General features: G+C 30.7%; 1 long non-coding RNA gene and 1 pseudogene across 1 annotated transcript; one reads left to right on the top strand and one right to left on the bottom strand.

Annotated features, from left to right (window-relative positions):
- Positions 1–454: 454 nt before the first annotated feature.
- LOC132800202 (terpene synthase 10-like) lies at positions 455–10,132 on the bottom strand (annotated as a pseudogene).
- Positions 10,133–15,369: 5,237 nt separating this feature from the next.
- On the top strand, positions 15,370–21,760 carry LOC132800203 (uncharacterized). The gene is made up of 3 exons (XR_009635076.1): positions 15,370–15,678; positions 17,630–17,686; positions 21,531–21,760. It is a non-coding gene; the product is annotated as an uncharacterized LOC132800203 (long non-coding RNA).
- The last annotated feature ends 231 nt before the right edge of the window (positions 21,761–21,991 follow it).

Genomic DNA, 21,991 nt, shown 5'->3' with positions numbered 1-21,991 from the left:
ATATTAAGTTTGGATTAGCATTTCCATTAGCCTATTAGTGGGATCTAAATCCCCATGTGACGCTTATCTACCATGAGGTACCCATATATACTACGGCTATATGCACATTAATGGGGTAAAGGGTATAGCCCATTAATATGCAAATTCAAATTGAATACAGATTTTAAAAAAAGAAAAAATCATTAACGATATTAATTTTTTTTTAATCTTAATCATTAGACCTTATAATTTTTTTTTTATTGTTCACAAATTGAAAAACTTGAAATCATAAAAGCTCGAAAAGATGGCTACAAAATTTATCATATGATTTTTATAAAATTATACGCACCCGCATAAAATGCTGACACATGATATTGCATTTATAAAAAGAAAAAGAAACAAAATAATAAATAGAAAAAATAAACAACCGTAAATCTTGTAATAAAATAGTCAAAACACAGTATACAAGGATGAAATATCAATTATATAAATTTTATAGAGATCGAATATTTATACAAAGCTTGCGCTATTAATCCTGTTATTAATAGGGAAAAGAAGCTAAATTAAAAAAATAATATTATAATAATCTGAGTTTTGGTTTTGGATATTTATTCTTCACAAGGAGAATATATAAGCACTTCATTAATTTCTTCTCTTCTATGTTTAACTACATGGGAATGGGCCTAATAAGCAATAATAAAACACGGTCTTTTGTTTCACCATCTGGCACACCATGTCCATCGCCATATCGGTACATGCATTGGGCCATTCTAACAAGATTCATTGCCATTCTTAAAAAGGTCTCCGATAAGGGACAACATGCATTTCCATAATCTTCATTCATCTTCTTCCATATTTCACCATCAAAAATTTGATGTATTTCCTAGCATCATCCTCGGAGACACCGGTTTCTGTTGATTTTGGAACATCACCTCTTTCTAATTCACCCTGTATATTACCAAAATATATATATACACAAATGAAAATGTTATAGTGAGGAAAGTCTTTCTAAATATACAATAAGATAGTTATTCACAGATATCAAATCGTTAAAATTTGATGGCTATGAATGGTTATCGCCCTCCATAAGGTGGATGACTTCGCTTACAGTAACAAGCTTGTATATATATATATATATATTCAATCTAGCCAAAAAAAAAAAAAAAAAAGGATTTTAGTTACTATGAGGTAGTTTAATTAATTAATGATATAGTTATGTTTACCGATGATGTTCCCAAATCATCAGCAAGTTGAAAAATCATCGACGGCCAACGAAGTATGTTGGGGTAGTCTTCCAAGCACTGCAAAGCCTCTTGTGTAATGGGATTTGAAACAGAGAAATAGGTATGGACCAGTACGACAGGAGCTGATATTGAAATCCATGCATTCTCCATGTACTCTTCAAAGCTTGGAGTATATCCACTATAATACCACTTTGCCTCTCGTAAATAACTGTTACAAAGATCTGTCCACTGAAAAATGGCAATACAGATTCAATGTATAAAAATAAAAAATAAATAATAATAATACTAATAAGATTTTTTTTGGTAATTGAAAAAAATAAGACTTTAAAGCAATGATATAAAGGTTAAAAAAATGTGCAAGGTTAATTAGCCATGAAACTAGAAATTATAATCAAATTATTACTGCTTTTTGGAGGTATTTGATGATGTGAAGTCCTTGTTCTTTGAGCGCATCAAAGGCCATTTCATTTACTGAATTGTGAAGGGCATGAAAACACATCTTCATATAATATGGTTGCTGGTCCATTGCATCCATATCCCAACTATATATATAATAACACCTTAACAAAAAAAAAAAAAAGAAAAAAAAGAAAAAAAGAAAAGCTTAAGTCTAATTATAAGGGAAAACAAGGTAATCAGTTGCTAATCAAATATCCTTTACCTCTCAACAGCATTTGTGAAGAGCTTCAGTTCTTCTAAAGTACCCTAAGTATACCTGGCAATTCGGGTTGGTAGGTCGTGTTCGTGTCAACCCGTTTAATAATCGTGTCAAAAATACCTAACCCGAACACGACCCATTTATTAATCGTGTCAGGTACCTAAAACACTAACCCGACCTGTTTATAAACAGGTCAACACGACACGACCCGTTTAACACGATTATTTTAACGGGTCGTGTTGACCTATTAACCCGTTAACCTGAAATTGACCTATTAATCCGAAAACTAACCTATTAACCCGTTAACCCGAAAATTAACCTATTAACCCGAAAATATTTTTTATTTTATTTTTATTTTTATGTTTTTGTTTTATTAAAGATGTATTTTTTGTTTTTAAAAAATTAGTAATAGAAAATTATTTTTATAAATTTTTTAATTTATAATATTTTTTAGTTATTAAATATTATATTAGTGATAAAATATTAATTTAAAATTAAATTTAAATGGGTTGTAATAGGTATATAATCGTGTCGGGTTGAAACTAACACGTTTAATAAATGGATCGTAACGGGTCAATTTCGAGTTAAACAGGTCAACCCGAAAATGACACGATTAATAATCGTGTTAAACGGGTTGACCCGATTATGACCCGAACCCATTTATAATAAACCCAAACCCATTTATTCCGTGTCGTTTTCGAGTCGTGTCGCCGTGTCATGATCCAAATTGCCAGGTCTAACCCTAAGCATCATATACATCATCAATTACTGTTATAAATGAATTAACCTTGGTGCCCATTCTTCTACCATATCCAAATTGAGGCTCATATGCCGTTCCCACTGTCCATAGGAAATTCTCCATCAACCTGTTCCTCGCAAAACTCAACGTTTCTCCAAGTCGACTTCTACTCCACCACCTTCAGCATACATATATATATATATATATATATATATATATATGCACAAAAAGGAAGCCTACATTAGAAATTCAAAATTGCCTATCTATATATAATGTCAAGTTTGAAGTCAAAAAATCAATTTTATGAAAATATATATGTAAAGCTTTGAATTTCTCTCATGTATATTATCTTTTAATTTTTTAATGGATTCTAATCTTCAAACACAGTATTAGTGTTTCCAGGATCAATAGCTTTGACATGATGTACATCTATATAAAAGTGCCAATTAGAAATTAAAATAATTGAGATACAATAAATATAAATATATATATATATACATATATATTTCATGTACCCGAACACATGTTTCAAATCTTGCTGGTGAGTCGATTGGATTACGTTAAAATCTAATTTGGCAAGCTCAAGCAAAGCAGGGTTCATATCTTGTCTCCTTTCATATACATCGATGAACCACCTGTTCTCTAATCTTGGAACCCTCTAATGTAGTGGAAGCTCCAAGGCATGCCTTACCAATATACAAACTTCATTTTCGTCTTTTTCTTTTTCTATGTATTCTTTGAGATTTTTGGCTGTGAAATCCCTTGCATCCTCTAAAATATTTTCACCCTCTGTTAAATAATACGAAGCTTCATATAATGAAAGCATTCCCATGGTATCCTCGGACATGTCCTTCATAAAATTTTCTATCTTATCCTTGAAAGCATTGAAAGCCTCTGCAATTGGAAATAGGTGCATAGATTGAGAGTATAAATATATGACGCTTAAATAAATATTTTTTAAGCATTACTCTCACCATGTACTATTGTGAAATGTCATTTTTTAGCACCTTCCATTAATCTGTTAGCATTTTAGAGTAATATTCACAACTACGTATATAATTGAGTACTGACCGGTAGGGGTAAAAAACACAAAACAGAGTCGACTGGTCGGAAAATTTTAAAATACAGGTTTTTATCGAATTCGTGTCTAATAATAAAGTTGTATGGTCATTGTGATTTAAATTATGAATCTTATTTAACAGGCACATTTAGGTATAATGCCAAATGGTGTTTTATTCTACTTAGTATTTCGTATGTATGTATGCGCTTGTTTAATGCTAAAACTGTAGATGGGAAAGTGATCTTTTCCCACCTTTCAATCATAACTAAATGGTAAAAAGGAATACACCTTATCATATACCTGTTACATTGAAAAAAAAAAAAAAAAAGCGCTAATAGTTCCTTTTGATCAACTGATTAAATTACTATGATAAAAGCTAATAGTTCCATGAACTGAGTTACCTTGGGGTACAAAATACCCATGTTGTCTGAGAAGTCTAAATTCAAGAGCCGTAGCATATATACAAATCTCTGCTCTTCCATGTATGAGAAATATTATTACCATGTAAACCTTTCAATATGCTCTTTATCTCCTCAAAGTAGTAAGATAATCCAAGCCTTTGCAGCACATCAATTAACTCAAGTTGACTTAGTTTATCTGTCTCCTTCCGGTCAAGCATTACTCTTGCCCTTTCTTTCAGCGTATCGACTTGTCTTGCATGTCTCTCTCTCTACACAAAATCATTTTCATATCAAATTCAGCACTAAAAATAAAAATTTGAGGTGCTGTTTTTAATATTGTTATTTATTTATTTATTTTATCTACTTGTTTGTAGTTTGTTTATATAAAATGTGTGTTAATAATAGTTATAGTTTGTTCAAGAATGTAAACAACAATAAACATGAAAGAAAAGAGAAAAAACAATACAATTTTGAAGTTGTGTTATATGTATTTCTCTTTTAACTTTGTAATTGGCTAGCTTAGATGTCCAGAAAATTTTAATTATCACTATCTACTGTTTGAGGTAAGCAAATTACAGAGATAAAAAAAATAAAAATAAAAATAAAAAACCAACCACGATAATGTTGTGATTCTTTGATCACAAAAAATACACAAAACCAACACAAAAATAAAGAGAGAGACAAAAAGAATGAAAATTGAGAAGAAAAAGATGTATTATTTACTATGAAACATATACACAAAAAAAACTTCTCTAAAACTCTCCCTTCAAGTCTCAAAAAACCTATGTTGTCTCTAATGTGTGTTATGATATAAGACTAAAAATGAGCATCTATTTACAATGCTCTCTAGGGTTGAAACCCTAATGGGTCAGGCTTTAAGAGGATAGGTTGGACCCCCACAATTCTCCCCTTCCAGCTACATTTTACAAACTTAATGGTCACCCACCATCTAAACCAACTATGTCTCTATACATCTTCAACTTCTCTAAAGTAAACATATCTGCTAGATTCTACTTTGTGTGAGTCTTCACCAATTTGAGTAATTTATGCTCTATCACGTCACATATCCAATGATAACGGATATCAATATGCTTTGTCCGAGAATAATACATTGAGTTCTTGCTCAAATCCATAGCACTCTGGCTGTTACAATGTATCTTATAGTTATTTTGCTTGATGTCCAGTTCATAAAGTAAACGCTTTAACCACATCATCTCCTTACTGGCTTCCGTTGCAACAATGTACTCTACTTTTGTCGTGAATAAAGCTACACACTTTTGCAATCTTGATTGCCATGACACAGCTTCTCCAACAAAAGTGTAAAGATAACCTGAAGTAAATTTCCTACTATCATGGTCTCCGGCCATATCTGCATCTGTATAGTTTTGTAGAATTGGATCACCTCCCTCGTAACATAAGCATACTTTGGATGTATCCTTAAGATACTTGAGAATCCACTTAACTGCTTCCCACTGTTCTTTTCCATGATTTGAAAGAAATTTGCTCACGGTACCAATTACATGGGCAATGTCCGGTCTGGTACACACCATTACATACATCAGACTTCTCACTACTGAAGAATAAGGCTTTGAAGCCATCTCCTTTATCTCTACTTTAGATGAAAGGCACGATCCCTTCCTCAACTTGAAATGGTTTGCTAGTGGAATGTTGACTAGTTTGGACTTCTCCATGCCGAATCTCTTTATCACTCTTTTGACATACTTCTCCTGAGATAGCCATAATTTGTGATTCTTCCTATCTCAGGCTATTTGCATTCCTAAAATCTATTGAGCAGGTCCCAAGTCTTTCATATCGAATGACTTGGAAAGTTTCTTCTTCAGCTTACTAATTTTCATTGCATCTTGTTTGACGATCGGTATGTCATCAACATATAGCAAAAGTGCAATGAAGTTTCCATCTGGAAATCTTTGAATATAAACACATTGGTCTGCATCAGTCTTCTTGTATCCTTGACTCACCATGAGGGAGTCAAATTTCTTGTACCACTACCTAGGTACTTGTTTGAGGCCATACAAGCTCTTCTTTAGTTTGCAAACGAGGTTCTCCTTCCCTGAAACCTTAAAACCTTCTGGCTGCTCCATATAAATCTCTTCATGTAGATCACCATGAAGGAGCGCTGTTTTCACATCCATCTGCTCAAGCTCTAAGTCTAAAAAGGCTATTAAACCGAGAATAACTAGTATCGAAGTCATCTTCACCACTGGTGAGAAAATATCATCAAAATCTATTCCTTTCTTCTGAAGAAAACCTTTGATGACCAATCAGGCTCTGTGCTTCACCACACGTCCGTTGCCATCTTTCTTGAGCTTGAATATCCATTTGTTATTCAATGCCTTCTTTCCTTTTGAAAGCTCAACGAACTCATAGGTATGGTTCTTCTACAAATATTCCATCTCATCTTGCATTGCATGCAGTCACTTTTCTGTGTCTTGATGGAAATTAGCTTCTTGAAAACTTTCTAGCTCCCCCCTCTTCAGTAAGTAGAATATATTGAGATTCTAGATATCTCTTTGACGGAATATAGCTTCATTCAGATCTTCGAAGAGGTGTACCATTATTTGACTGTTGTGATGGTCTTGCAGCTTGAGCATCTCCCTGTTCAACATAATTTTCTCTCTCCTATTCTACTTCTGGTAATTCTCTTTGCACCTCGTCATCATCTGTGGGGGCTTGTGCTGGTGTTAGATTAAGAACAAAATCATGGGCACTGGTACTAGAAGACTTCATTGGCTTCTCAATGTCTTCTATAGTTTGGGTTTCTTGGAATACTACATCCCTACTTCTGATAACTTTTTTTGCTTTTGGATCCCATAATTTGTATCTGAACTCTTCATCTCCATAACCGATAAAGATGCATGGAGTAGTCCTCACGCTAAGATTCTGTCTAAGTTTCTTGGATACATGTGTAAAGTCTAAACATCCAAATACTCTTAAATGAGTGTATGAGGGATTCTTACCAGATCACACTTTCTCTGGAATTTCAAAATTCAATGGTACTGATGGCGATCTGTTAATTAAATAGCAGGTGGCACGAACAGCTTCTTCCCAGAATGACTTTGTCAGCTTAGCCATACTGATCATATTTCTGACCTTCTCCATAATTGTCCGGTTCATTCTCTCGACTACACCATTATGTTGTGGGATGCGAGGGATCATCTTCTCATGCCAATTGCCCTATCTACAGTAGGCATCAAACTCTTGGGAAGTATATTCACCTCCATTGTCTAAGCGAACACACTTCAGCTTCTTTCCTGTCTCACACTCTATCATGGCATGGAACTCTTTGAAATGATCTAAAACTTGATCCCTCATCTTCAGAAAATAAACTCACACCTTCTGAGAAGCATCATCTATAAAGGTCAGGAAATATCTGTTGTCACCTAAAGATTCCTCTTCCAAAGGTCCACAAACATCAAAATGTACCAGACTAAGCAATTCTGATCTTCTCATTGAAGAAGACTTAAATGAGACTCTATGTTGCTTACGATACAAACAATGATTACAAGGATCCAACACAGCATCCTTGGAAATAGTGATAAGCTTTTTATTCGTCAAGGTAAACAATCCTTTCTCACTCATGTGACCGAGTCTCTGGTGCCACAGATTTTGAGATACCTCTCCTTCTGTAATGTTAAGGTTATCTGCATAAATCTTCAGATGAGTCTTGTAAAGTGTTCCACAAATATGTCCTCGATCGACAACCATAGTGCCTTTTGTCATTTTCCATGTGCCGTTGTAAAAGTAGTTGCCGAAGCCTTACTTGTCAAAGGCTATTCTTGAAAGTAGATTGAGCCGAAGGTTTGGAACATGTCGGACATTCTTCAAAGTAATTATATGTCCAATGTTGGTCTTTATCTTAATATCACCGATTTCAACAATCTTAGCGAAACTGTTGTTGCCCATCTTCACTGTGCCAAAGTCTCCTGCTTTATATGCTTTGAAATGCTCTATATGCGAAGTAACATGGTAGGATGCTGTAGTATCAACTACCCACTCGACTTCTTGGCTTGAAGTGTGAAGGTATGATTCTTCATGTGTGGAACAATATGCCACTTCTCTTCTGACAGTAACCAAAATTTCACCATCCTTCTTCGGCTGATTGCTTTTCTGCCCCTGCTCTCGCAACATCTTCCTGCAATACTTCTTCAAGTGTCTTTCTTCGCCACAATAATGACACTTATATGTTGGCTTCCTTCTATCTATGGATCTACCTTTACTCTGGCTTCTGCCTCTCCCCCTGTCATGACTATCTTCTTGTTGTCTCCCCCATTTCTCTATGACAAGGGCATGTGATTAATCATTGCCAATGTCCTTTCTTCTGGCCTCCTCATTAAATAAGGCATCCGTCACCATAGCCATGGTAAGTTTGCCATTAGGGGCCGAATTGCTGAGAGAGACTACTAGTGTCTCTCAGCTGTCTGGAAGAAAGCTAAGAAGTAAAAGTGCTTGTTCCTCATCCCCTAGTTGTAACTCCACTGCAGACAATTGGTTTACCAAGTTTTGAAACATACCGATATGCTCGGCTACAGAAGTTACATTCTTCAACTTCAAATTCACCAAACACCTCATCAACAAGGATTTATTCCGAGCACTCTTGGCTTGGTACTTGTCCTCTAACTTCTTTCAGAGGATGTATGCGTCTATCTCTTGCACAACATGATGGAAGACACTGTGGTCGATCCATCGTCGCATTTGACTGATCGTTTTCCTGTTCATCTTCTTTCATTCTGCTTCTTTGGTGGGATCAGGATTCCTTCCTTCGGCATCCAAGGTGTCAAACAAGTCCTTGCAATTTAGAATATCTTCCTTCCGAGGTCTCCAAAGTGTATAGTTGATGGCAGTAAACTTGATCATAACTCCCGAATATGACTCGTCCATTGACATCTTACCCTGCAATAAATTTATAGAAAAATGGGAGCTAAATTCAACAAAATAGAGTCCACCAATGCATTTGGAACGGTTAAAATCTAAATCTCCAAAATTTAAGGTCAAAATGCAATTTTCAAAAGTTCTAAGCTAAACTACAAATATCAAAACTTCTAGAAAAATCTGCAAATACCATAAATATAGGGGTACTTTTATAATTTTAGAAAAATCTGGGATCGGTGCTGACGAGCTGGCAGATGAAGTGGCGGAACACATGTTATGGCTTGGCTCCAATACTCAAACATGACTCGGCTAGCGGTCGGCTCGGCTCGCGGCTTGGCTAGCCACTCGACTCTGCTGGCTTGTGGCGTGTGGAGCATGGGATGCGCGTGAAACCTGCAAAAAAACTTTGACCGACACGTGAAAATCTGTAGAAAGGTTTGACCAGGGCATGTGGGCAGGTGAAGCATCGGATGGTGGTCCGATTGGGCTCGTTCTCTTCATCTCAGTGAGATCTACCTCCTGGTATGCTCAAATCATTTATTTGAGCTTTCGGACGGTGAACCCTATAACCAGATCTTGGCTTTGATATCAATTGTTGTGATTCTTTAATCATGACAAACATACAAAACCAACACAAAAATAAAGAGAGAGACAAAAAGCACAAAAATTGAGAAGAAAAAGATGTATTATTTACTATGAAACTTTAGAAAAAAAAAAACTTTTCTAAAACTCTCTCTTAGAGTCTTAAAAGATCTATGTTGCCTCTAATGTGTGTTATGATACAACACTGAAAATAAGCATCTATTTATAATGCTCTCTAGGGTTGAAAACCCTAATGGGCCAGGCTTTAGGAGGAAAGGCTTGACCCCCACAAGTAAAACAACATCTAATTAGCAACTACTTTGTTTTTCACATAATATTACCAAATAATTACTTCGCAATGACTGGATGTATTCAAAGTACCAAATGGTAGATTGGTAGTTAGCAAATCGCCGAGCAACATGCTCTTTAGATTTTTTTTACAGTGGATAGGGATTTGACTCGACATTGACAATTTCAACCTTTTAACGTTGGAACTGAGATAGAAGCTAATATTGGTTGCATTAATCTATGATTAGAAATCAAAGTGGGGAGTGAAGCAAACAAGTTATGAATAGCCATTGAGATTCTAGACACGGGCAAGGTGCTTGTGAAAGAAAGAAAAGGAAAAGAAAATCTACAATTCATCAAGAGTTTACCCTAAGCTTTTATAAATGTGTAGCCACGGACCATTATTGCAAGGCATGTTTTCCATGCTTCAAAGAATCTTTTACACTGTTTTAGAAAATTTCAATTATATTATAACCACTTCCATCAAAATTAAAATTTTCTGTAGGCACTCAAAGATGTTTCCAAGGACAATTCTCCATTGACCAAAAAAGAAAAAAAAAGTTAGAAAGAAAAAGATATTTCACATATATTTTGTTTGGCTTTGTATATATATATACATATAAATAAATAAATAAATATATATATATATATATAGGGAGAGAGAAGGGGTCTTTGTGGTCCATATGCATAGAAAGTGCTTCTACCAAAAGGAAAGAAAAATAAATAAATAAATAAGGTTATGTTCACATATGCTGTTATTTCGTTTGGCTTCGCATATATATATATATTACATATATATAGAGGGTTTTTATGGTGCAGACGTCCACATCATTTTATTGTGCAGACATTTGTAAATATGACGGTTTTGTCAAAACTATATATGCTATATATAAAGACGATGGTTTCTTAAAATCATCGTCTTTGCAAACGTCTACATATTAAAATGGTACAGATGTCCGCACCATAGAATTCCTATATCTATGTATATATATAGTGAGGGGCTCTTTGGTCTTTACACCCATAGTTTAAAAAATTGAAACTTTTTTTTAAAATTTCAAAATTTTCATTTTTCCAATATAAGAAAAGGAAATTTATCTCCTAAGTAGAAACAGATTTAATTTTTATAATATCCACCGATATTTTTCCATAATTTTTATGAAAATTTTTTAAATTTTCATAAATTTTTTTTTTTAAATTTTGAAAATATCTATGAATTTTTTTAATTTTTTTTAATTTTTTTATTAATATTATTAATATTTAGTAAAATTTTTTACCAAATTAATATTATTATAGTTTTTTATTTATTTTACCTTTTAATTACCTTCCATTAATTAAGCAAATAAAGAGAAATTTTTTCTACATTTAACAAAAAATGTTCAAAATTACACTATATAAGTCTACTTATCATATTTAAAAAAAAAAAAACAATGTCATAAGTTATAAATCTACATACTTATCATTATATTTTTTTATAATAATAAATTTAATATTTAATAAATATTATAAAGTAAATGAAAATTAGAATGTAGACAAGAATTGAAATATATGCAGGGAATATATTACCTACAAACGAGGTTCAAAAAATTGATATTGATGGAAATATCAAGAGTTTAAAATATAAAAATTTCCATGAGAATATTGAAAAATATCGAATATCGATAAAAAGTTATAAAAAATGATGAAAATTTGTTTTAAAAAATTGAAATTTTTATTGAAACTTTAGAATTAGCTTATTTAATCCATCATTTATCAAATTGATTATAAAACTTGCTAAAAATATTGAATAGATGTCATATTTTTCTTAGTGAATTGATTTATAATAAGCATTAATGACCATAGATGAATTATTATTGATAAAAATATATCAAAAAATACATATATGATAAAATTATTTATTAACTAAAATATATAAAACAATTATTACAATTACGTTGTAGTTCATAAATGTCATTTAAATATAACATAAAACTTTTAGGTGGTTGAAAATCATCGGTTTCCTCCTCATTTTGATTTTGAGATGTGAAATGTGAGAAGTAATTATGAAAAGATGTATTTCATTAATAATTTTACATATAATTATTAATATGCCAACCATATAGATCTTGTATTATTGGTTGACTATGTGTATAACTACTACTCTTTGATGGTTGAGTTTGAGATGGTACCCATGAGTTGTTATTTGATGACATTCCATAAATATCCATTGAATAGGGGTTATGAAAATGACTTCCAACCCTCATAGATTCAAAATTCATAGAAATCGAATCTTCTTCTTGTTGTGACATCTTTATTATAGATTTCTCTTTACGTATATATTCTTTTTCAACAGCACTAAATCTTTGACCTGCATCTCTACTCCCATGATCTTCATCTTGTGTTGCATGTGTGTAATATTGTTCACCAGTAAATGGGTTTAATCCAGCTTCTTGACTTGATTATTCCATTTGGCCACTACTTCTTCTAACTTCTAATTCAGATAATTTATTAAAATTGTCTTCATCATCACTGGAGCTATAGTGACTATTAAGAGTCATCTCAAATTGTGAATGTGTACCACCTGATGGAGCTGAAGCACTAGTAGTTCTAGTTTGCTTTCTCATAAGCCTTTGAAATGAATCACTACTACTAGAATTTACTTATTCAGCAATCACTTTTTGAACATTCATTTCCTCTTTTTCAGCTTGTTAAACAATCTTTAAATCAGGATTTCCTTCATGATCATCTAAATGAACATCTCTAATCCATTGGTATGTTTGGTTGCCCTCTTTATCATCATCTTCCATTATAGTTTCAAATATTATTGTTGGATCCCAGTCTTGATGATTTTCTTCTTCAGCTTCCATATCCCTCGACTTGAGTTTCATATTATAACAACAATAGACTAGTTTTGCTTATATCACTAAATATTTAAAAAACAATTAAAGGGTAAAAAAATTATCAATAAAGTTAATTTGATAAAAAAATTTACTAAATATCAATAATATTTATGAATTTTTAAAAAAATTAAAAAATTCCATGAATATTTTCGAAATTTCAATGGAAATTTCATGAAAATTTCAGAAATTTCAATGAAAATTATAGATTTTTTAACCAAATCGTTAAGGATTTGATGTGAATATTTTATGAAAATTTCCATGAAAATTTTGACGAAATTTCAAAAATTTCGATGGATATTATGGAAGTTTTATCCATTTCCATTTCGAACCTAAATTTTATTTCGACTCCTTCAAAAAATAAAAATATCGAGGAAATTTCGAGAAAATATCGGATATTTTAAACTTTGCCTACAAACTCAACTAGTTGATATTCATATTTATTACATACAAAATTTTCAAGAGATATATCTTTTAATAATTATTTCTTATATTTTATATTTTAGAATGAGAATGAGGAAGAAACCAATAATTTTCAACCATTCAGGAGCTTTTTATGGTACTGAATGACATTTATGAAATATAATATAATTATAATAATCATTTTATATATCTTAATTAATAAATAATTTTACTAAATATGTATTTTTTACATATTTTTATTAATAATAGTATATTTATGATCATTAGTGTTTATTATGAGTCGATTGATTGTGTGATATAATATTCATTCGATATTTTTATAATTTTTATAACCAATTTGATAATTAATTAATTAAGTCAATTATAAATTTCAATAATAATTTTTATTTTTTAAATAAATTTTCGTCGATTTTCATCATTTTTTATGAGGTTTTTTTTTATCAATATTCAATAATTTTTTATATTGCCTTGAATATTCTTATATTTTGAACGTTTAATATTTTAATCGATACCAAAATTTTGAACCTTGCTTGCTCCCAAATTATTAGAAACTACTTCTACGAAGAAAAATTCTTTGATGTTCTGCTAATGCTTTGGTGTAGCGAAGGTTTACTTCTTGCTATCACCTAAATAAGAGGAAGGGTGGGTGGTTGGTGGGTTTTTTAGTATAGAGCTCTTTTCAAGCTGGACTTTAAAGAAAGAGATTGATTCCAACTAAATCTTAAGAACGAGCCTTTCAGACTGACTAAGTGCCTATTTCAGTGACTTTATATTATTCAATGGTCAGATGTATGTAACCCTAAATATGTCCTCCTATCCAATCACTTATTGGTCAATCCCTGGCAATCATCTATCTATTAGTTCGAGCCTATCTATTTCTCCACTTTTTGAGTCCACAATTTGAGGGGGGACTTAGAAGGGTAACGCACTGTTTCCACTCATAAAAGCTATGACAAAAAACACAAATTCCATGATCAAAATCATGAAAATTCAACTTTCAACGAAAACAAAGTTCGCTCCTAGAAAAGAAAAATAAAAAAGAAAGCTAGGGTTTATGTCTACATAGTACTTTCCGATAACTTTTTTTTTTTAAAATTTTATATTACAACTTGGGGATAGATATCTTAGCTTTACACACACACACACATAAAGTATATTTACAAAGAGGCTTTCTTTTGTCTAGCAAATAAAAAAACAAAAAAAGTATGAGTATTTTAATAAAATATTAATCATATCAATAAAAGCTGGAAAGTAAAAAAGAAAATTAATAGAAAAAAATAAAAAAATGGATTTAATCTCAGCATACACTTTTAGAATCAATTATTTATATATTTGATAATAAAAAGAATTTAGTGTATAGTGTGTATATATATATATATATATTTTCCTTCTATTCTTTTTTCTTAAAGAACTTATAGATGCTAAAAGTTATAAAAAAAATTTTGCTAGTTAAGTAATATATAACACTAAATAAAATGAAAACATAGTAATTAGTAATATTTTAATGAACACTTGATTGATGATTTGAGTTTGAATTGCCTATTTATCCTTGGAATTTTGAATTCTTCTACCATCATCGTTGATATCTTGTGCTTATAAGTTTTGTTTGAAGAGTCCCGGCAATTCTAAAATCCTCCATCCCAAATTTCCTTTGTCTATATGATAAACGAGAAGAGAAGCGATTTTTTTATTTTTTACTGTTCATTTTGGTTAAAAAAATGGCACTCTCCCATGCGTTTTTGGCCCCCTTTTTTCCATGTGTCAAGAGATGGTTGCCAACTGGTTTCCTTCTAAATAGGAAGTGGTAGGAAATCACTGAAAGCTTTCCCTTCCTCAACTCCGTGAAAAGGTTGATAAGACACAATAGTTGTTGACATTGTTGGTTGCTGTTGCCATGAACTGGTCATAGCTGACAGAGCTGGTCATTGTTGTTGGTAGCTGTTAGTAGCTGTTGGAAGCTGTTGTTATTGTGGTAGTTGTTGGAAGCTGTTGTAGCTGTTCACATTAGCTGGACATCCGTGGTTGCAGATCAACATGTGAACCTGTAGCTGTCGATAATTGATCTGGCTTTATCTGGGTTTATCACAATGAGATATTAGCTATCTGTAGGATATCTCAAAGAGGGGTATAAGATAAGAATCCTTGTCAGATAAGGAGTCTATTAATTATTAGTTTATCTACTGATGTATTTATGTGTGTAAAAATAGTCAACAGGGAGAGTCACGGGTGCAAAGAGCCATGAGAATAAATAGAGGTGTAAGTTTTTTTAATAAAAAAAAAAACAACATTGTTCAAAGATCTTCATAAAACTGTTATTTTCATCAAAGGCATCTTCTCATCTCTCCTTTTGCAAACATCTGAAAGACATTTCCACAACTGCGACTTTGAATTCATCGAGTACTTAGCCAATATATGTAAATGGGTTTGACATCTAATTTCTCCGACGGAGAGATTTGAAGCCTTCACGAATTGGGTCTTCATTTTCCAACCAAAGCTTCTGTCAGTTCGGCAAATCTTCTGGCTTATTTCCTTTGTTTGACGGTGACTGTTATTCCTTCTTTAATTTCTCATCCCTTTTTTTCTTTTTTAACTATTATTGATTTAGCTTTTGGTTGTTTTATGATTATGGTCAATCAAGGTTTTCGTTTTATTGTTGTAGAACTTTATTTTATCTTAAAAAATTATCCATTGAACTGTAGATGGTTAAAAATTACTAGAGAAAGTAATTTGTGCTGCCAGAAATCTATACCTTTATCAGTTACAAGCCAATAACTTGAAAAATAAAGTAAAATAGTGATGGGTTCTGTGTTTGAAGAGTATGTGTTTGTGAAATTGTCTTAGTGAAGAGGGAAATGGATTTTAGTGTTTGTTGTGAATTGTTTATTTTTCAACCAACAATTTAACAAACTACATGAACCATAATTGTAAACCAAGCTGAGAACTGCCTCTTCCAATTTTCCGAGGGTCAAAGGACATTTGATTGTAATTATTACTCTTTTTCTTTCGACAAATCAAGCTCTACTCAGGAGCTGATTCAAATAGATATATACAAAGAAATTACTAAAATAATCACTTTATATATATATATATATATATAAATGGAAAAAGATGATTAGTTTAAGACTTGAAGTAGCCAAAAACCTAACTACCTGATAATTTAGTGAATCGGCCAACAAGTTGATCCACTACACCAGATGCATCTGATATGAACACCTTTTCTCCTTTTTTAAGATTAAACTCCTTGGAGAATCCAACATGAGTAGACAAGCCGGGCATACCTATACATATACCAGTAATCCATAATATATATTATATATTAATAGCTAATTGATTTGGAAAACAAAATAATTAATAATTAATGAATGGAAATGGAAGAAATTAAGTATGTACCAAGAATTCCAGCAAAGTAAGAAAGAGGCACATCAGAATCCAACACTCTACATTTAGAACCCACTTAACAGCTGCATATGCATAAACGTGCAATGATTAAGTAGTTTGCAATATGAATTAATATTATCAAAATTAAACTAATTATATGTCTCCAAATATATATGTTTTTATATATATATATATATATATAAAATAAATAACAGTAACAATATTGTGTAATATATACCTTGAACGTGTAAGAAAGAAAATAAAAATAAAAAGAGGGAAACATATAGAAGCAGGGGTATAATCTGGTCGACTATCTCTTGGCTTTGCATAATAAGTCATTGAAAGGGATTGTAGGACAAATAGAGGTTCTTCACAAGAATGTCAGTGTAAGCATGTTGAAGCTTAAGCTTAAAGTAGCTTCAAAGGTCACGTGCATGTAATCTTCCTTAGGAAACCCGCCCTCCATATAGTTCTTGAGAATCACCTGTTTATTTCTAACATCTACCTTGCCTTCTTTCATTGTACTCTCTCTCTCAAAAGATTCACTGAATTGCATATGTATGCAACTTAGACAGCCTTTCTTGTACCTATAATGCACAAATGTGTTTTTGTAATTGCTGACTTCATTTTCTATAAAAAAAAAAAAAAATTAATGGAGTCAAGATGTATATAACTTGATTATGTAGAAATGTGTAAGTGCTTACATTCTTAATTAGTCTCTCCTCACTTATTAAATCACCATTTTATACTTTTCAATCTTTTCTTCATTTTTTGCCTTTGTATTTTCTCTACTTTTTTTTTGGGGGGGTATTAATTAGATGGCTAAACTGGCTTTGGCCACCCCTAACAAAGATTTAAAAATAATAATAACAAAGAAAAACTTGAACTGTGAGTCCGTGGAAATTGACTTATTAACTTTGTAATTTATTTATTATGTGGTCTAGATGTTGCTGTATTGCTTTTACTTAAATTTTTGTTAGATATTAAAACTTTATTTTTGTTGAATATTAGAACATTATGAATTTATTGTTTTTTTTTTTTTTTAAAGTGGCAAGTGTGTTTGTTTATAATTACGTTCTTTTACTCATGTTTCTCTATAAACAATATCTTTTAGGTGTTTGTTGCTTCTACAACATAAATTTGGCATGGCTTTTGTTAGTTGGAAAGTTTGGTAAGCTTATATATATATATATATATTTGTTTCTTTGTTAGATATGTTTTTTCAAGTTTTAAATTTTTTTTACATGGTTTTAATTTTGTTGAGTTGTTCTATTAGTATATTATTATTGGTTGATAGAGATGATCAGAATGTAAATAGTGTGGTTCATATTAATATTATTAACAACTCTTCGCTATTTTTTTTTAGTTTAAAGTAATTAATATTAGTTGGTTTCCTTCTCTTCAATCCAAAAAGTAAAATAACTTATAATTGTCAATGATGAAATATTCATTAATATTTATATGGTTAAGTTCTGTTAGGTTGGTTTATATGAAATTGAAGATTCAAAATGTTATACTATTTATATCTAACACAATTCTTTAACAACAGATAAATGTTACCAGGTTAATTTATATAGGTGCAACTCATTTTAGAAAGGAATTATTTTACTCTTTTCATTTTTGTACCATATCTAATTAACAAAAGTAACTCAATACATGGAAATTTTCTTTTTTAAAACTATAAAATTACATAGACTTTTGTTTAATATAATAATGCATGCATTTTACAACTTTTAAAATTTGTTATATTTGGAAATAAGGGAGAATCATAATTAGTAATATTTGGTTAGGTTAATGAAGATAATGAGGTCTTGAAAGTGAGGCAAAAATGACAAGCAATGTAGACCTTTCACAATCAAATGATGCAGAAGAGATCACAAAAACTGTAAAATACTCTCCTGTATGATGAGGGCAGTAAGAGAAAGTTTGCTCAGCATAAAAACAAAAAAAAAATACTTAATTTGCCATCATGGGACATTCTTTTCGTTTATATTAGGATGATAAAAAACTATAACTTTTTGTAAACTATTACAAAATATTTTGTTTTCAATTAACCTACAATAGTGGCACTAACATTGATATTTCGAAAATTGCAAGATGTAATAGAAAATAATGTAGGTATTATCTATTGCATTTCTATTAAATTTTGCAATTATCTTAGAAAAGTATCAATGATGCTAAGATATCCTAGTTTATTATGCAAGTATTTTATGCTTTTACTGTTCATTATCTTTTTGCTTAGTGAAAAAATATTCTATTTTTTACAAATAAGCCACCTTTGATAGAATGTTTTATATATTTATTTTATTCAAATAAAATTTTTCCTTTTCATTAATATAAAATTGAAAAAATGATTAGATGATATACACTTTTTAAATTATTATGTTATGGCGTTAGATACTCAAATTTTACATTAAACCACGTGCGTGCGTGGCCACACCTAGTATTTTGAAAAATGGCAACTCTAATTTATTTCGGGCTGTGCTAATAAAATTGCTGATTTGATAGAGTTGTTGATGTGATAGCTTAGAAAATACCTAGTGGATCTTTATCTTCCGATCGGGAGACTGTTATTCATATTTTTCTTAATAATCTTGTTTTTATAATGAAAGCTTCTATTTTATTGTCCAGACAAAATAAATAAAAATACCACAAAGATTTTCAAGGACATGTAATTTTGATCTATTCATTAATTTTTCAAGCCCATAGGAAAGAGGAAATTTTGATTTTTTGAAATCACGTTCAAAATGAAAGCAGAATTTCTACTGTACCACAATCTAATTGATTGTGGACCCGTGGTGGTGTAGACAGATCATAGAATTCCTCCTCTTCTTTCTTTCATTTCAGCTAAATCTATTTTGTTTAATAGTAATAAAATAAAAAATATATATTAAAAAAATATAAAACATTAAATATATTCATCGGTCCACCCCTAACTACGGGCTCAGAGTATATATTTTTGCCCCGGTCCCGTTCCGAAACCGCATTTTAACGGGCAATTTTGCCTCTCGAGTTATTATAAGATATGAGATCGGCTTCTCTAATCTGTGTTGGACATTATTGGATTTACAATACTTTTGTTTACAACATTTTTATTTTTTTTTCTCCAAAGGTGAAAGTTTTAAAAATATATATATATTTGCACTTTTCTTTTTCTTTTTTTTTCTTTTTTTTTCCTTTGAAAACGAACTAATACTTAATTAATCAATCAAGGAGAGGGAGATATATCTTTCCTTAACAACTTTGAGAGGCACCAAGTTCCTCAATCCAAGCACTAAAATTATTACAAGAAATTGCAAACTTAGCACCAGAATGAGCCACCAAGTTTGATAATCGTTTTTTCTTTTTTCTTTTTTCTTTTTTCTTTTTTTTTTCCCTTTTTTTATTGCACTTTTCTTATAAATTTATCCATCGTTTTCTCCATTATTTCGTTTCCTAAAATCCAAAGGGACTGGTAAGCAAGATGAAAGCCTTTTTTTTTTTTTTTTTTAACAAAAGAAAAAAAAAAGTTTGGGCTAAGTTGCCAGCTAGCATGTAGCCAGCCATCCTAATGCTTTAGGATCTTTGCCTGTAAACGTGTCCATCTACCAAAAAGAAAAAAATGTGTCAATGATTTACAATGGTAACAAATAACAATAATAGCAAATTGGTTTTGTCCTAATATTTAATTCATTTATTTTTAATTTATTAAAAAATTTATTTATTAATATTTATGATATATAAATATTAAAATTAATAATATATTAACACATTACTATACCACATTATTTAGCAAATATTTTTGATAAATAATTTAGTGTATATGCTCTATCTCTTTTTTTCTTTTCTTTTTTCAAAAAATGAATATATATATATATATATATATATATGTGCTGGTAAAAGTTCAGTTTTAACATAGAATAAGGAAACCTATTACTAAGGCCTCATTTGGTAATCAACAAAGTTAATGGATTCTAAATCTTTTGGAAAAATAATAAGTTTTGTATAGCTTTTAGGAGATGCATGGAAGATTTTCAATTTTATCCTTGTGGAAAAGTTAAAATTTTGAAGAAAACTATTTCTTAAGAATTCATTTTCCTTGAATTAGTTTATTGCGGATAAATTTTCTATTTCAAAGTGTTTAGTTTGTATTAAAATATTTAGGACTTATAAATAATTAGTTAATTTGTGTTTTAAAACTTAGAGATAAAATTGTAATTTAATAAAATATATAAAACTAGTTTTCCATGAAATTTTAAAAGGATATATTTTTTTAAGATTTTATTTTCCACTTTATTTTTCCACTTAGATTTTTTTTTATTGGCCCACAATTTTTTTTATTTTAAAAACCATCAAAACACAGGTTTTTTTTTTTTTTTGGACATTTCAAATTCCCCCTAAGTTGACACTTTCCAAACAGGTACAAAAAATAGATGGAAAAAGTTTTCCCACGTATATAGATGTTATTTGTATTCATATGTTTGTTTCAAAATCTCCCTCAATTTTAGTTTAAAAATATATTATAATTTTTGAAAAACTAGTTGTTAAGATTTTTGAAAAAGATAAATTTACCTTTAATTTGTAACATAAAATTTAATTTAATTACTTTCAAATCCTAAAATTCTTATTATTAACTAAACATTACAAAATTAAAATTGTTATTCAAAAAATTAATTTTTAAAAAACTAAATCTTGAAAATTAATATTTCTCATGAGATTAATACTTCTTAAATAGAGTCTAAAGATTAGTTCATTGTTGATGCTAAAATCAACAGTTAAAGATTGCATACCCTCTTTCACCATCGATGAACTTGTGATTTTGCAAAATAAAAGATAAAAAATAAAAAGGTCAAAGGATTTCTTAATGTGAAACTGTAAGATTGGGTGGACTATTTTTCTAATGGTTAGCAGAGCTTGTGAAGCGTGGTGTGAATTTATCAGTCGGTCAAGATCTATGCTCAAGCAACTGTTCATGTTTGGGCTTTTTTTTTTTCTTTTCTTTGTTTTTTAATGGAAATTACAAATTTTGCTGGCAGATTTCCTACGAGGCTGCCATTGTTTTAAAGGTGTTGACGATGTGGATTGAAATGTAGCAGCATGCGGTGTCCGACAGAGGTTTAGGTTTTTTAATAATTTTGTATGAACAGGAACGGTGTAAAGTACAAATGGTAGTACAATTCGAATTTCTCCAACTAAAATAATCTTTTAAAAGAAAAAATGTTTATAATGGTATTTGTCTATATATAAATATACCCTTTTAAGTGATTTACAAAACCATTTCGAAAGTTATTTAATTAATTAAAGCCATAGCATATCTGTATGAACATGAACATCTTTTGTTTTGTCTATATTCAAACATTCATTTAGTACACTATAAACAATCAAAGGCATGGCACAGGATTTGCATTAAAAAACTTGATGAGTAAAATGAAATGGCTAACAAGGTTGTAATCCAAAATCTAAAAGTATATTATCAGTGGTTTTACTACTAAATAAG

The sequence above is a fragment of the Ziziphus jujuba genome, chromosome 12, assembly GCF_031755915.1.
Source record: "Ziziphus jujuba cultivar Dongzao chromosome 12, ASM3175591v1".
NCBI classification, from domain to species: Eukaryota; Viridiplantae; Streptophyta; class Magnoliopsida; order Rosales; family Rhamnaceae; genus Ziziphus; species Ziziphus jujuba.
This window is presented reverse-complemented; position numbering and strand designations above follow the sequence as displayed.